The sequence below is a fragment of the Paramisgurnus dabryanus genome, chromosome 15 (genome assembly GCF_030506205.2).
Source record: "Paramisgurnus dabryanus chromosome 15, PD_genome_1.1, whole genome shotgun sequence".
Classification (NCBI taxonomy): domain Eukaryota; kingdom Metazoa; phylum Chordata; class Actinopteri; order Cypriniformes; family Cobitidae; genus Paramisgurnus; species Paramisgurnus dabryanus.
The window spans coordinates 12,823,391-12,842,254 of record NC_133351.1 but is presented as its reverse complement, the minus strand read 5'-3'; positions in this window follow the sequence as shown (position 1 = coordinate 12,842,254).

The window sequence follows — 18,864 nt, the reverse complement described above, 5'->3', positions numbered from 1 at the left end:
TATGACAAAACAATTAAACAAGTCTGATTTTAGCCATTTATTTCATTATGATTTCAATCTTTGAAATGACCTTATTCAATCAATATTAAAGATATAAACAAAAATAAATTTGACACACGATTTTTGATAAGACAGGCACATTTATTTTGTTGGCAGCCAGCAATCATTCGTGTGTAGCCTATTTAAAACAACGGCAAGAATTACGATAACGTTAGCTGTTTTCATATCGTAAGTACTGAGGGGTTAGTTGTAACACAGCGTTACAATTAACCCCACTGGGTATTATTTTCATGCCCACCAAAAAAGTTGCAAAGAGCTGCAGACATATTTCAAAACGATGCTATGTTTTAGTCAACAAGACACTGATTAATATGACATAGCATTGGATTTGGTATCTTACACACCCAACTTAAAAACCGAAAAAACATATGATGAAAAATGTACTTACATGCCACCAAAACACTCGTTCATCAATAAAATAAAAATAAAATATTTTAGACTTCCAATAATTTGCGGGAAATCCTCTTTTGGCAGCGTGAAAAAAATATCGGAAATACAAAACGCTTAACCTTGTGCAAAAATGTAAACAGTCCGTGTTACAACTAACCCCGCATTAGTTTTTGCCCCGCCCACCCCTATATATAAATATGCCACCTTTTGCCTAACAATAGCATTCACTTGAGTTGGCAGGGACACCAGCGAACTAATGATCCATGTTATTCTAGCATGACCTGAGATGATCTGTGCACAGAAGAAAATAAATTTGACCTTTTGTAGAGTAACCATGCCCAATGTCACAATTTGCTTGCATTTGATCTTTTTTCCAGTCCGATGAATGCATTTTTTATAAATAATGTAGTCTTATCACTTTATAAAATTATAAAGAGAAAATGTTCTGATCTTTGAATGCATCAGATTTAACATGCATTATAAGGCTGTATTAGATAGCTGACACTCTTCTAAATCAGTCATATGCTTGACTGAGGGCTGGGTGATCTACACTTCACAACTTCACACAGCTCCATAAACTGAGGATACGCCAGTAGAAACTGACAACTCTGACACGAGCGAATGTGGTAAGACAGGTGTCAATTCATTCACAGATCAAGACCGCTGACATTAGTCAGAGGACAATTCCTAAATTTCTCTTCATTTGATGGTGCAATAGCCAGATGAAGGTCAAAGTTTACATTCAGTTATCTGTCAGATTAGGTTACGCGAGTCCGTGTCAGTTGATGTGCTGAAATCGACTCTTTGACTGACAGGTGACATTTCTTCTCCTATTAATGTTTAATGAACTGAAGCCTGTGTGTTTAGTCAGTATGTAAAGACAATAGGGAATATCAATCAATGACAAAGAATGACAAAAGGTTAAAAAATTAATTTAAAAAATCTGATGAAACGGTAACACAAAAAACATTTCAATGGTGAATTTAAATAATTAACTTTTATCAGATACTTTTTTCTCTATTCAGTCCTGGTTTTGGTTTTAAACAATTTTAAACCAAATAAGTAGCCTATTTTGCAATAGAGTAGGCTATTTAAAATAATGCATTATTTCTAGGTAATTAATTAAATGTACAATCTGTAAAAAAATATGTTAATAATACCTTAAAAAAAAATTTTTTTATAATTGTCTTAAAATGTATCCCATTTAAATCTCTTCCAAAACCTATGAGTTACAAATCTTATGGTAATGTTTACTATGGTATGATGATGTTTACAATGCTGCCTGCCCTAAAGTGTCAGTCCAGGACAATGCATCCACTTTTTGTATACCAAACTCCCCACCTAAAAATTCCTTCAGCTGTATTTATTGAAACACAACTCTCTACTTTATTATTTCTTTGTTTAGCACCAGATGGTGCATATTATATATTAATTGTGTGGCTGTTTTATAAGCTTTTCCATCATTCTAAAGCAATTAACTTTCTCATGGACATAAACTTTGTGGTAAAAGAACAATCATTGATATTATGTCTGTGATTACTAGGTCAGGCAGACTCATCCTCCTGTAATCTGATCAGACAGCTGAAAATCTTTGCGAAGCATGTATTTCAATTACCGATATTCTCTGGAAACAAAAAACAGGCCGCTGTGGGAGCATTTCATTTCACAATACTTATCCACAGAATAATCATCTTAAACCCGGTATATGGCGCAGAAAGTATCTCCTATTTTAAGACTTTAATAATTCTCAGTCTGGCGGTCCTCAGTGTTTAACGCTTCACATTAGTTAGATCAATACTATTGAACATCCTACAGTTTAATCCCTCATTCAAAAACCATGAGGCTGAATTACAGATTAATGAAACCATAATGAGACTATATGAAACCATAACCAGTAAAACAGCTCAGCTACACCAAACGCTTTGCATTAAAGCATCATCCAGATGAAACCTCACAAGACATACTGTACGCCACACTTGTTGGCTAACAAACAAGAGCTTTACGTGTATATCTGATGGCCTTCTGCTCTTCCACGGTAGGCCCTGACAGAAGCCAGCTTGTCTAACCTTCATGGTTCGCTCCCCAGGGAAAAGGAATCAGGCTGTGCAGACAGCAGCACAAAGGCCAGAGCTCCATCAGCAGGTGGCTTCATGCAGATAGGCCTGTTAAGGAGGCTTTTTGTGGCAAGCTGAGGCTGTCCTCAGGGGCTCTGGCCTTGCCGGCTCTCAGCTCTACCCAAAGCAGAACATGACGGACTGGCGTGGGGCCTCTAATAGTACCTTCTTTCAGCAGCGGGATGGATTACAATGACCCCTCTCTGAGCTAAACCAAACACCTATCACAACAATGGGGTCATAGCAGGCAGATGTCTGCGACACTGCGCAACCTCGCCCGTTCCCACCCCCTCACCGTTCTATTTCGCACATGCACGTGTTAAAAAGTCCCTGTCTACGTACGCGTTCTCACCCGTGCAAAGATATACGAAAATACCAGCGAGGGGCATTTAAGATATTTATATAATCTGTAAAGGCCGAAATTACGCCCTATTTAGATGAAATGTAATTAGAAAATTAAGCTAATGAGACCAATCCTTTGCTTTCCCCCACAAAAAAACATGCACACTAATTATCAAATTAAAGATTGCTTCTTTCTCGCTCAGTAGAAGACTTCTCCCTCGTAAGTGAGGTGGTGTTTCCGAAAGCCAAACACACGGACTTGGTCTGGCAAGCTGGGCCAGGCGTTTAGAAAGTGATGGGGTTATTAATCATGTATGAAGTCAGGCCCACGTCTGCTCCCGCTGCGGTTCAGGCTGGCTGTGTTACTCGGGCCCGGGCCAGACCAATGGCAGCCAACACAGGAAATGCAAGGACTAAGATCAGCATCAGACCTTGTTTATTAAAAAAATTGGATTGAGAAGAAAAATTATAATACAAAGTCAGTAAAAAGGTAAAAATCCGTCACAGGGGCGGTACCTTTTCAAAAAGTACACATTTGTACCTAAAGGGTGCATATTAGTCCCTCAGGTGCAAATTAGTACCCCAAAGGCAAGGTTAAAAATTAAGAAATAGCAACCCGCCAAATGCTGGTAAAAAGGTGTGGCGGGTAATGCTGTCAAATCACTAGCCAATTTGACACTTAATTTTTTATAAATTATGTTCAATCGTTAATTTCTTTGTAATTTTGTTTATTTCGTTAATTACTTTGTAAAGCTCACGCAAACCAAATCTGCACAGTTTAAGTGCACTTAATCAAATCGTCAACATGGTATACTAAATACAGCATTATTGGGCAGAATCTGCACATCTTTGGCTTACTTGAACTACAACGGCACGCTAGACTCGAGATTCGAACATAAAAATGTGGCGATACTTAGCTGGGGTTACTAACTAGCCTCAGCGTAAAAAAGAAAGTCGCCCCAAACAACTAAGTATTTTGAAACTGTGTGTCTTAATCAATTCACTTGCTCCCTACTAGGTCGTGAATCAGTATATCATGTAGGGACTTGGGCATTGGTACTGTAAGTACACTGACTCACTATACATAGGGTCTTTTGATGACTTATTTACCGGTGACGTGCTTATTAAAACAAGACGTCATTGATATTTCTAAGCATCTCTCTGAAAGGACATCTCTCGGACTTCTTTTTTATAAACTGGTTAGAGAACTGTATGAAAAACACTTTAATTATTCTGCTTCATGTAGTACAGACAAGAAGAAAGTCCAGTAAAAAAGACAGTGCAAGTGGAGCGTTAAGATTAAATAGAAAATCTATATAGTATATAAATGTATAAATAATGGAATTTATTCTATGCTTTATTTGATGTTTATTGTACAGTATTGTGTTGATTTTGGTGAAAAGGACAAGGATGAAAGAGGAAGGGGGGAGATGGCATTATGACAGAATTTTATTTGAATAAAATGCTACTTAGATTTTATAATAGGTAATAAAATAAATGTTTATAAAATTAAAGTTGTGATTAACTTTAACAGATTAACTGTCTTTTTTTTGGCTAAAGAAGAAGTTCTGAATGGCTTTCTGAGTAACTTAAAAATTGAGAAGCCAAATTGACTGTACACATCTGTACCTAAATGTTACATACAGTATTAGGACTTTTATAAAGGGTACTGTCCCAGTGACATCCTTTGTGAGCTTTCTGGACAGTGTACCTATATGGACATTAATTAATATACTGAATGCGTGATCCTGCCTGCACTGTGAAAAATTATTTGCTGCCTTAATTTTTTTTTGTTTAATCAACTCGGTTTTATAAGTCATTTTTGCTACAACTTATTAAATATAAAAAGTTCATCTATATTTTATAAGTTATAACACCTCATCTCTAGTCAAAATAAATAATAGTAAGTTAAAATGACTAAATCCAAGTTGATTAAACAAACAAAAAAAATAGGTTTACAGTGTGTAAACATTCAGCTAAAGTGGTTTATTTTGTCAATTACCGTTTTCTACATAAATGTAAAAAAAATCTGTGAAAATATAACCTTAATATCTTTAATATTGACTATGTTTAAGTTTGAAATCATAGTGATATTAATTATTGAATTCAAACTTTAATACTCCTATCTCATAATAATTAGAAACTTTAACCTGGATTTCACAGACAGGGTCACATTTACAGTACTGTGCAAAAGTCTTAGGCCACCATGCCACAATTAGATTAGTTGTTTTTACAATGATAAACTGATCATATTGTTATTCAGTCTCTTAAAAAGAATACATCCAGAAAATACAGGAAATGTTAACATAGTATTAAAACCTGTATAAAAAATGTAAACAGATGTGTCAAGCTTTTAGGGTAAACTCCCCTTCCACTCGGGCAACAGCAGGAAACTGCAGGATCTCTTAAACCTAAATAAAATTTAATTGTAAATTCTAATTTTAAAGAAATTTGTATTTTTACTTCATTCTGCTCAAAAACGCTCAAGATGTGTTTAGGTCACACTAAACTAAACACAGATGATTTTGTACATATTTCCTGTATTTTCTGTTTGTATCTTAATAAAATAGATTGAAAAATAAATATGGATGGACATTAAAACTTCTAAAACAACGTCTGGTGGTGGTGGCCTAAGACTTGCACAGTGCTGTATATCCACATATCATTTCTATTCATGCATTTGACGCCTTTATCCTATATGCGACTTACAGTGCATTCAGTCGATACATTCAAAGTGCTATGCTCTAGCAGTTGGGCAACTGGAACACAATTTAATAGGGTTGTGCAGTTTTAAGGTCACCGTTTTTATTAACTGGAAATTTCGTAAAATGTTTCATTCACTTAATAATCAACACCAAGATGCACAACAGAACAGTCCGTCGAACAAACTGTACTATACCCTCAGGGCCTCATTTTCATTCAAATTAAACATGGCATCTACCCAATCTGAAGTCCAGCGAGGTCCAAACTATGTGAAAACTGTGAATTAAATCGCTTAAAGGAACTGCACTCATGCAGACCCTAAAATGATTAGCTACTACTTCAGCGCAGTCATTATTTCATTTAAGCATTACTTTGTTACGCTCGCTGCCAGAGGTACCCTGACATTTTAAATTTACCTTGGATACAGTGGCAAAAACAAGCCCCAAACAAAAAGACACATCCCACAATCCAGATGTACCGTGATGTGCCCGAGTCTCATAAAGAGAGCAATGTCTTTATTAGGAAGTCTAATTTCACTGCGGTTAGATAATCAAGGCTGTTTTACATGATCTGAGCTGCCCGCCAATAGTTTTGATCACAGCCTTAATATAATCATGGAAGCTGCTGACCCGGCTGCATCAGCATAGCTTTGCTAATATCACAGCCCTCTCTCCCAGGCTTCAGTTGAACCACAGCTGCACCTACTGGTAAAGTACAGGCATACTCTGTGAAGTACCTCAACTGGGAAAACACACATGAAAGGCTCACACCGCAGCTATTTCAGTAAAACAACCAATTGGCGGACAATTTCAGGCCGATCTACATCAACTTCATAAAAAAGGCTGTGTGTTTATTTACCATCAACGCTTCAAGCTTTCATCTCCGACCAAAGCTGTCAGCGAGCTGGGTGTTTTTCGAACTCAACGGCGCATTTCATCTTTACCTCCACCGCTGCTGCTGCATCTTCCAGAGCCGCCGGTCCTGCACTGTTCTGAGATCAGAGGTTAAAGACAGGTTATTTACACCCTCCCACACCACCCCCTCCATAATTCACAGAAGCGCAGCAATTTTACAGGTGCAGGATGTCTCTGAAATGACTTAACTGCCTGAGCCCGGGCCGATGGGGGCAGAGAAAATAGGCGCTTAATTGTCCCCTGGCACTTCTGAGAGACTACCAAAATGGCACTTTGTTATTGTATCTTTTTCTCCCACAGCTCTCCCTCAACGTACTGTTTTCTCAGGCCTAATGGGAACGGGTCACACGGTGCGGCAGTCCGTCCCGAGACGGTAACTGTGTCTGTCACTGACTTTCATATGGAAGAGGAGAGGAGAAGTTTAAAAAGCCGCCTGACACCTTTGACGTGGGCAGCGGTAATGGGAGCTGATGCCCACTTGTCAGCTGAATGACACGGTAAGTGGTGTTGTCACAGATCAGGTGGGGAGTTTTATGCGAAACGATGCCTTCCATTTACTTGTCGATGACCTTCCGAAGTTCTCTCCATGCCACGGCCGACTTGATTAAATTTAATATCTCTATGTGGGCTTTTTATCACCTTGGAATTATTCGTTTTTCCCACCTCTTTCTCACCTCAAAAAGTTCAGCGCGCAGATGAGCTGAAAGTTTTATGACGCCATAAGAGTCTATTAACAAATTCAGCGCAAACGGCAGCTTTTTGAGTGAATGCAAAAAACATGCAAAGGCAAAGATGGAAGTGGGTTGTGTTGTGTGTTTGGAGGTAAACAACCGAGCTGAGGGCCTTATTGGTATGCATGTGAATTGGGAAGAGTGGCACTGGCCTTGGAAAAGCTTGGGGACTTGAGAAAAATACAGGAAATGTAGTATGACTTTGCACATGAGTATGAAAAACTGAAGGTTTGTTTTGTTTTGTTTTGTTTAGGGGTTTTACTTATTACCAATTTAAAAAGTCTAAAATATAATTATGTTGCATCAAAACATACTGTAGAATTTTTGTAGATTTTTCTGTTTGACTGAATTTCTGTTCACGCAAATGCCGCCGGTTTATATGCTAGCAAGAGGCGAGAATTTCTGTGGATTTTACAAATAGATAAACAAATGTAATTGCACGTCTGTTGACACTTGTCCTGCATAAACACGCATTTACCAGAACCATGCTTAAACAGGAAAAATATGAAGTCAAATAAAATTAGCCCCCATGTGGTACTCTGCCAAATTAAGCCGGATCCTTTCTGTTTACCAAACATTGCAATTAACCTTATGATTCAGTGTTGATTATTTAGGGCTGAAAGCCATGATGTATTACATCCCCCAATGAAAATGACTTGACTATCCGTTAAATTTAGAGTTATTTGAAGTTAGTATACAACAAATTTCACTTCAGTTTAATATGTCTGAACACTACATACACACACACACACACACACACACACACACACACACACACACACACACACACACACACACACACGCGCGCGCGCGCACACACACACACACGCGCGCGCGCACACACACACAGTTATTTGGACAGTTTAAAACGAATTTTCTCAATATTTAGATTTTTTGCACCCTCAGATTCCAGATTTTCAAATAGTTGCATTTCAGCAAATATTGTCCTATCATAACAAATCAAACATGAATGGAAAGCTTATTTATTTAGATAATGTATAAATCTCAATTTCAAAAAATTGACCCTTATGACTGGTTTTGTGGTCCAAGGTCACATACTGCATATAAAAGACAGACTATAAAAGATTTATTAGATTTATGCAATTGGCAAATGCTTTAATCCAAAGCCAATTACAGTGCATTCTACACACTTTAGTGTTCCCTGGGAATCAAACCCACAAACTTTTGCAAAGCAATACCCGTTAAGCTACAATATTAATACCATCAATATTAAAGGATTAGTCAATTTACTCACCACCATGTCATCCAAAATGTTGATGTCTGTCTTTGTTCAGTCGAAAAGAAATTATGATTTTGGAGGAAAACATTCCAGGATTTTTCTCATTTTAATGGACTTTAATGGACCCCAACACGTAACAGTTTTAATGCAGTTTAAAACTGCAGTTTCAACGGCGTTTCAAAGGACTCTAAATGATCCCAAATAAGGGTCTTATCTAGCTAAACGATTGTCATTTTTAACAAGAAAAAAAAATGCATTTTTAAACCACAACTTCTAGTATATCTCCGGTCATGTGATGCGCAGCGCGACCTCACGCAATACGTCATCACGTCAAGAAGTCACGGAGGACGTATGCGAAACTACGCCCCAGTGTTTACAAGTGTGGAGAAAGAGGATCTTTCCGACGTTGTTGTATGTCGAATGATACTAATAAATGTCTTTGTGTCAGTTTATTGTTTTAAATTGTCCGCAAATCGCGTTTCATATAACACATGACCTTTCCTTGGCATTACGCAATTACGTGAGGTCGCACTGGCGCATCACAGGACCGGAGATATACGAGAAGTTGTGGTTAAAAAAAGTGAATATTTTTTATTTTTCTTGTCAAAAATGACAATCGTTTCGCTAGATAAGACCCTTATGCCTCATTTGGGATCGTTTAGAGTCCTTTGAAACTGAAATTTTATACTACATTAAAACTGTTACGTGTTGGTGTCCATTAAAGTCCATTAAAACGAGAAAAATCCTGAAATGTATTCCTCAAAAAACATAATTTCTTCTCGACTGAACAAAGACAGAAATCAACATTTTGGAAGAAATGGTGGTGAGTAAATTATCTGGATTTTTTTAAGAAACTTGACTAATCCTTTAATAGCATTAAAATGTCAATAATGCATTGTACTACCATTATTCAAGTTACTATACACAGAATATTTACAGCAAATGCTAACAGATGAAGGGCCAAACCTAGGCGAGAGCCACAATCACACAATACAAGTTGACACTAAAAGAGCATTCACGTCAGCTTTGCGCACTGTGGATCATTTTTGGTGGAAGTTTGATGAGGTCAAAACAAGTCACCTTTCATTGAATGTGTAAGCCATTTCATTTTGACCACGGGGACTGGGAAAACAATTGTTCATGACTGATTTTTCTCGGACCCATAATCAAGCCCATGTGGACGGCGTGCCTTTCAACGTGCAGCAGTCCCACTCTCGACCTGATTAAAGCACCAACCCTCACCTGCTCTTCATTATTGCGGACAGGAAAATGTAAAGTGAAATAAGTTAGCACCTGTATGTTCCAATTCTACGAGTTTTCTACGTATACATAACTTTTGAGTGTATTGAGCTGACAGTCTTATAAACGATGGGGTAACAGGCTGTTTGTGCTGGAGTGGTGGTAGGTTGCGCCCTGGGACACAACTAAGGTGGGGTGCGGGGGGGGCAGACTTGAGCTGGAAAAAGAGCAGATACTTCCTGTGTAGCTGGGTTACAAGGATGAATTACGACCCGAGTAGGAAACAGGCTATTTGTAGCACTGGAGGAACGTGCAATACATTTTAAATAATAAAATAACGGCCAAACTCTGCAGTTTGTTAAATACTCACTACGCTTAAGTTTATAGAGCGGCCTAATTCGATTGTGCGAAAAATAAATTGGCTAACAATGTTAAAGAGCCCTACAGTATGTGAGTAAATTGCAGGGTAGAAAGATGTACGATCCAACACTGGGTTTGCTCTACATTCAGGTGACCGATCCCTGGTTCGAATGGAGGCCATTAACACACAGAGCTCTGAGCAACATTTAACCAATTTAGCAAATTATCTTCAGGGCTGTTTTATAAGTCGTACTCATTATATGCCGGGGCAGAGAGAGGCGACGCGTGAGAGTTCCTCTGCTTATTTCCATACATTACAGCCGTGCATTCCCAGCACACAGTGCAGGAAGCACCTGTTATGATCCCCGTGGCCTCTTTCCACCCAGCTGACCACTTTCATCCCTCGACCGCCTCATAAACAGGTGGTTTTCTTCAAATCTCACTCTTTTACCCAGCAAAGGGGTGAAGTTGGTGACTGGTGGACGTGTGGAACCCCTAGTAAGGCCCTGGGAGAGTACTTCTCACCACATGTTTAATACAATCACAGGTTATTTAGTCCGCTCTGAAATACAGTCGTTCTGCTAGGTCCGACTCCAAACAAATTTGGGGAAGAGGAGCCTTTAAAAGAGATGTCTGTTCCGTCGACAGAGGGGTTAAAGTTAATTCGATCAGGCATGTGTACCCTTTGCAAAAAGGGGAAACATCTGCATTCAGTGGCATGGCCCCATTTGTTGCAATTTTGGGTCTCATTTCCATTTGCAAGAAAGATAACTGCTTGCATATGGAAGCAATAGATAGAAGAGGTCAATGCAATTTCTTGCACTTCAGGGAAAAAATCCTTACGTGGTAATCTTAGTTGGCGGAAGACGAAACAAAGATGTGGCTTTGCGTAGGAATACCTGGCAGTAATGGGCTTACCAGTCATTAGAATCTAACTAGATCCAGTAACTTTTCTTATCACTGCTACACTGTAACATGACATTTTAAAACATTGCCACAAAAATGCTTAAATATTGCTGCACAGCCATCAGACATTTTAAGTATGTAAAAGACAATTTGGAGATGTTGATGGTATAGTGGGCAGTGCTCCGACATGTGGTACAGACGTGCTTTCGATGACCCGAGATCGATTGCCGCCTCAAGATCCTTTGCCAGTCCCGTTTCTTTCCTCCTTAAAGGGATAGTTCACTTTAAAATGAAAATTCTGTTATCATTTTATCATCCTCATGTTGTTACAAATCTGTATAAAAAATATTTGTAATATCTGTAATGGCAAATATTGCCAAAGACGGCAATACAGGGACGCAGAAAGTATGGCAAGGGAGACGCAGCGTCTCGTTCCCTTCTCAGGGAACAACAGTTACATACGTAACCCGAAAAGTTTTCATGTGTCAAACACAACTACGCAAAAAGCATTTCGGTATGAATCAACATTTGCATACAGAAGATTTAAGCATTTAAAGCAAACAGTTTAGCATGTGCGCTTAAAAAGTCTAGAACTTTTATGATATTATCCTAAACTACACAGGGAATAATATGGATTTTTCCAGAAAACTTCTTGCATAAAATAGATTCAAGCACTACAGTGACCTGTATCTATGTACATATAATTTCAAAAACTTCCCAGGGCCTTGAATATTTTCCCCCAGGTTCACAAACTTTCAAGGATTTCAAGGACTCATGGGAACCCTGAGATATTGTGGTAAATAATGGTTAAGCACACATCTGATTGTAACCACTAGCCTCTTTCACACAGTAATACTGGTAAATTACCATAAATTTACCAGAATTAATTTACCAGTAAATACAAAAATGTGCTGTTCACACACGCAGTGACATTCCGTCTTTTTAACAGTAAGACATCATTCACAGATCAGTATCAAAATACCGGTAAATTCGTTGAGAAAGCGGAAGTACCTGTGGCGCGCGGCGAGCTCAGTGTTGTATTTGTAAACAATCCACGTCGTTCATATCCACTGTCCGTATTTTGTTGTTTTGACGTCTGTGGTAAACTCTGACAGTCGCGAAGTTGCTCATGACCAAACAACATTGCATGAGGCAACGTCAAACCGATGGCGTTTTAAACAGTACTTTTTGCACATTAGGCTTCACATAGGGCGTGCTAAGGATGTCGGCAATTCGGCAAGTAGGTGGTAAGCGGTTTTAAACAAATTTGGTGAAGAAATGTGGACGTAAACTTCAGGTGTGCTCGACTTTCAAGCAGTGTGTGAAACGTCCGTAAACAGTGTGGGGGAAAACGCGTCATCTGTTTTAAAACATTATGATTGGCCCGAAGCTGTCAGCGCGGTCTGACGTTGTTCGTTCTAAATGCCGGTAATCCTATATTTTTCGTTCACACATAGCGCTTACCGGTAAATTACTGGTAATCTTACAACCTGTCTTCCTGGTAAATTGGGAACACTGATTTACCGGAAAGGTTCTGTTCACACATGATCTGTTAACTGCAATTTACCAGTAAATTACCAGTAAAGACTGTATGTGTGAAAGGGACTATTGACTTCCATAGTTGAAAAACAAATATTTTGAAAGTATTGTGATAAATGATAAAAAAGATGTTGTGATAAATGATGGTAAGCACACAGTTGACGAAACCCAATGAATTCCATTATAATTGTTTTTCCTACTATGGAAGTCAATGGTTACAATCAGCTGTTTGCTTACCATCATTTATCAAAATATCTTCTCAGAAAAAAAGAAATGTATGCAGGTTAAGAACAACATAACAATAAAAAAAGACAGAATTTACATTTTTGGGTGAACTATAAAACTGGGTGAACTACCCTTTAAAATAAGTGCAAAAATGCCACATTTTTTTTTTAATTTTTCAGGCAAAAATAGGTAAATCTCTTTATTTTGACAGATTTGACAAAAGAACAACTGATCGACTGATATGCAATGTGTTTAACAACAGAATAATGTAAAACTTTCCATGTTTCCATTGAGGTCCAATAGCAACTCGGCAAGAACGTTCTAGAAGAAAAAAATGACTTTACAGATAATTATAATTGCAATTATAGAGGAACTTTTACCTCAAAGAAGCCGTCATTAGAGAAGTTAAACCTCCAGCTTAAAACTGATATCAAAGTCACCGGAGAGCAATTACGCATATAGCCGACTAGTTAGAGAATTTTTTCCCTTCACATAATGCCAGGACATTTTAGGGAAAATCTAATTGAGCGTCCTTTTGCGTGATTATTTATGATCAGAAAGCACCAAAAGATTTTTTAAGGACCGATGTGAATGATTAAGCGAGTGATCTTTTTGGATTAATTACGACCAACGTCTCTTCATTTGGGAGGGCCCTATTATAAGGACGGTCTTGAAACATTAAAAACAGCTTTGAATCAAAATTGCATTCTGAAACATGGCTCGGTATAATGAACCGGGTCTGTGAACAAAGGACCCTTACATTACAGGAAGAAAACTGAATGTGGCAACAATTCTGTGCCATGTCTTTTTGGGGCATTTAGTCCTCACAGAGGATTCACCACTTACATGGTCTGGAATAACTCCAGTGCTTAAGTCTTCTGGTGATGAATTATGATAGGAACTGTGTACTTTAGGGATGCAAGACAATTAGCTTGGATTTCTGTGGAAAAGATAAATGCACTTTTCCCTACCAGCTGGATCAGATGGCTCTTATTCCTTTCAGAGTAGAGGTCAGGCTCTCATTTCCTGTTGCTGGGTTAAGAAATAGGTTGAGGGCCCCTGCACTCCCTTGGGAGTTCGAGTGGCCCTCGAGGACCAGTGCTGACGCCACCCAGAGGTGGAATACCAGTCAGTACCAATCCCATAATGGGCACAGTGTGCACATACAGAACTCATTAGCCTCAATCCGTGAATGTGTTTAACAGATACCCTGGGCTCTCCTTCCTCTCATAATGACTCATTAATTAAGTGTTTGTGTATCTAGAGGAATTAGGCAGGCTTCAGTCATGAATCACAAGAACCAGTCTTGAATTGCTGGTTTGATCTTAAAAACAATCTTCAAGGCATACTTCTCCCAATTTAAACATCACACACCTCACTGAGAATTATGGCACTGAGAGCTGTGGACATCAGCAATTTCAAGTTTTATACAAAGGAGCAGGAAAAAGGGCCCATTATTATCTGCCTGTCTAAAAATTGAATGAGTAACTTTCATTAAAACTGATTAGGGTTGATGCATTGGGTGAAAACCTCAGAGCCAAATACATAAATGTATAAGGTATGCCTTAAAGGCATAGTTCACCTAAAAATGAATATTCTGTCATCGTTTACTCACCATCAAGTTGTTAAAAACTATTGCTGTCAAAAGATTAATCGGGATTAATCGCATCCAAAATAAAAGTTTGTGTTTACATAACATATGTGTGTAATTATTATGTATATATAAATACACACACATTCATGTATATACACTGTAAAAATTAGCTGTAATTATGCAGCTGGTTGGTAGTAACTTACTGTAGAAGATAAAGACTAAAAATGTTTCTTGTTCATTTAATTTTGAACAAACTGTTGCCAGTAAATAACATCAGTGTAAAATCTACAGTACGTTACTGGCAGCTAGTTGCCAGTAATACCCAGTAATACTGTAATTTCTATAAATTAAATATATACATGACTGTGGGGCTGTTTACACTTGGTATTAAGATGTGTTTTCATCGATCGGATCACAAGTGGACGAGAGAGACACATTACGTTTACACCTGGTATTTAAATCCGTCTCTTTTGTCCACTTTCGACCACTTCTGTCCTGAATACTGTGAGGGGATGGTCCGTGAGACGGTGGGCGAGACTCTTTCCGGTGTCATTCAAACGCGAGCGGGAGTAATTATGAGTTTATATGGACGCAAACTAATATTATGTCGGAGTCACGACAGAAGTCAAAAAAAGACGTAAAATTTGTGTTTAATACCTCAGATTAGATAAATGGGCGGAGAGAAGGCGGTCGCGTGTGGCTGTTCGACTTTAAATTTAAATTAAAGTTAAATTAAATTAAGCGTTATTGCATGAATTTACAGATAGAACAGTCCTTTACAGGACAAATCATAACACACTATACTACAGACAAATACAAATACATCACAATGTCAGCACATATAAGCCAATAAAGTCATAAACGTTAGCAACATTTCCGATGTATAAACATTTAAAAAACACACTACACCCAAAGCCAATTTGGAACAGAAAATCTGGCGTGGGAAATGGCAATTACGAAGTATAATAAAATATCATTGCAATGATTCATGATTTATGGTCTGTTTTTACATTAAACATGTTACGTGTACAATGACACTAACGTCCCATACCTGCCTGGTAACAATAAAAGCAGCGCTCCATTTTTCCCTTTAAGGTTGCAGTCTGCTGCGGGGACAGAAATGCAATTAAAAAACAATAATAATTCTTTACACACAATAATGGGTGAAAAAACTGCGTTAGGCTTTCTCTGGCATTTCTGCGTTTTTATGTTTGTGACCGAGCGCTCCGCAGAATAAAACAGAGACCTCTGTGTTCCACTTCCTCCACATTATTACCTATCACAAGAGTTTATGAAGTCCTTTACAAAGAATTTGACAGAGGCGTAACATGTTTAATAGCTTGCTAAGTCAAGGCATGGCCCCATAAGTCTCATATAATCCTTTCAGAATGTGAAGGAATGTGAAACATGTGCTTTGATTTCACTATTCATTTTATTGCTGGTTTGCCTTCAATAGAGACTTTGATTGCCAGGATCTGGATTACAATTTTAATTTGATAAAAATTAAATTACGCATACTTGCCTATGAAGAGATTCGTTGCAAAACTGTAGTTGGTTTGTTTTGATACAAAATACAGCTAAGTAGCACCATAAAACAAAATAATAACATGATAACACAATAATAAACATGTTTTGACAAAAATGTTAAAAACGGATTAATCTTGTTTTGCAACTAAACTCTTCATATGCAAAAAGTTATATTCCAATTATATACCATCTATACAACGTATATATCATATATATAACATTGTTAGATATACATCTATAATTTTATGGAAAAAACATAATCTAGGCATCTAGGAATCTAGGCTTATTAGCATACACCAAAAAAACCTTCATTGTGAATCTGTTCATATGCATTTCACTGAATGAGCCAAATATGCATCTACACACACATCATCAACTGTCTTACCTAATCAAACTCTTAACAAATACTCATAACAGGCCTCTTTCATCAGTTTTTATTGCTTAAGACTTGCTTGCATGGGTAACAAAGACTGCAGCTTATTATATCCGTGGAGGGTGAAATTTTGTAACAATGCAATATAATTCAACACAGTGGTAAAGAAGGGGGCGTAGGGGTATCGTGTTTTATTCTATAAGTCTATTGAGAAAGCATTGAAAGTGGCAGTCTGGTCATGTGCAATAAGGCATCACCCATTAGCCCTGTTGGGTTGGATTTATTTTAATTCTCTAATCCTCTAATCAGGGCTTCTCCCCTGCAGCCACTCAACCAGTCAATGACAGCTCCAATGCTAAAGTCATGTCTCAAGGCTAGTGGAGAACTCCCAAGTCTCCTAAGTGGCATTTGACTCCACGAGCCCGAGACGAAGAAAGAACCATGCAAAAAAATCACATGAAACATTCCCCCTAAAAGTGCCGCTTTCGAGAAGAGCCGGCCTAATGGGGAAATTATTTATGAACTATTTGCAGTGCACCTGAAAATACCTCCAGTGAAATTATGTTTGGCAACCTGAACTGCTTTGAAGTCAATGGAGTGGCAATAAAAATTAGCCCTTCATTAAAGAACTGCACCCTTCAAACGGAACTGGCCAATGCTCAGAGGGTCGGGAACGGCACTGCAGATCCAGCCCTCGGCAGCAGGGCACACATGTTAGCAATTTGCCTGATTCTCTGCTGTTTTTATGATTTTCTCCCAAACTTTTCTCTCCGCCGCACTCCTTTTATGTCGCATTTAGGAAATTAACACTAACCGACAAATTACTTTGTAAATAAAGGGGTATAACTTTAGAATGTTGAAACCAGGACTTGCCCGAGGCGAGCGCTGCTTGCAGAGCAACAAAGGGATCCTTGATAGCCGTTTTAGATATGCCAGCGCAGAGCCAGGCTTTATTTTATCAAGTGCACATAATTTTTCAATTGAAATTAATGTAAGGTTTTTATTTCCCCAGTGTGCGGCACTTGTGCTACACGTCCACGCTTACTTGAAAACGGCTGAACTTATGAAGTAAAAAAAGGCCTTCAAGAAAAGCGGGGGTCATTTGTAAGGTGCTCTGGGGTTTAGCCAGGAACAAACAATTCTTATTCACAAAAAAGAAAAAGGGAATAAAAAACAGCAGGGCTAAAATCAGCCGCTGCGATCTACAGAAACCAGACGCTCAGAACTCCGAAGGACTGTGATCTGAAGCGATGTATGCTAATGACTTAATCACTTACATTTGTAAATTGTATTATTGTAAAAGAAATTACAGTACTGATTAAATTACTGATATTTATCTCCTAATAGCACTGATTAACTGTTGATGATAATCTGTCATTGTGAAGGCTTATATTAGCCGCATCAATCTTTCAGAACAATAAACATCTAATATGAAAGCAAACTTTTGTCTGTTCAGCGGCCAGATGGCGCGTTTAGGCGAGGAATGCACTGCGCTTAACAGAGCGGCCGTAATTTTGATGATGGGAACCAAAACTGTTGCTTTTTTTAATTGAGTTGTTTTGCCCCATTAACCCTTCATCAAGCACCTACATCAAATTAACGGCGAGAACAAAGGTACTTTTGTTATGCAACTTTTGGTTTTACGTGTCTTACGCATTCTTTAATGGCAACTACAGCTATCTGTTTCACTCCAACGTACCAATCAGTACTGAAAGAGTTCAGTGTTGAAAGCTTTACAAAACCTTAATGTATTTATAAGTGCACATTCGGTTCAAAAGCGCTCTCGCATGTTCTTAAAAAGAATACAAAAGCGTTCATTATAAACTTCCATTGACAAAATCCGTCAAAGAATAAGAAACTCGGGTCTCTAAATATTTGGAATACTGGTCAAATAAATCTGGAAGGAACTACACTTTGGGACAGCCACCCAAAACAGTGTTTGCCGAAAGCTCTGCCGAAAATCCTGATGCTTCGCCTAAAGCGCTTTGAAGGCAATACAAAAGTAGAAACGTCTGTGAAGTTATTTTCCCATGTTGGCGCTACATTCTGCTGGTATAAATTATGCATCAGACATATGTATATGTATTGACTTTAATAAGGGAAATTTTAGACGTGCCAGCTATTGTACCTGCGCTATAATCACTGGGGGGTATCGGCGCTCAAAGAACACGCTTCCTCGTTCGCCTATCACCGGGGTGAAGCCTTGGGAAATTAAACGAATTAATTAAAATAATAATAAAGTCAGAGCTCAGGTATTTCAGATACTGCCGCACAGCTACATTTGATTTGCTCGCCGAGATATTTGCGAGGGCTTTTGAGATTCGTTCAAGTTCCCGTTCCCTAATCAGGACGCCAGTGACACCTCACAGCTTGCTTCTCATCATCTCCTTGACATTCCAGTGCATTTTAGTGTGGAATACTTGATGATGGAAAGGTGTAGTGAGGAACTCCTCGAGACCCAAACGTAAGTGCACCTTGACTGGATTTAGAACGGTTGAAAGAAAAACTGCACCACAAAGTTTTGCTAAGGATGCCACCATATCGCAGGTTTTGGCGTTCAAAGTCTGACATTTACAGATTCACTCTCCATGGTGTACATGTATTATC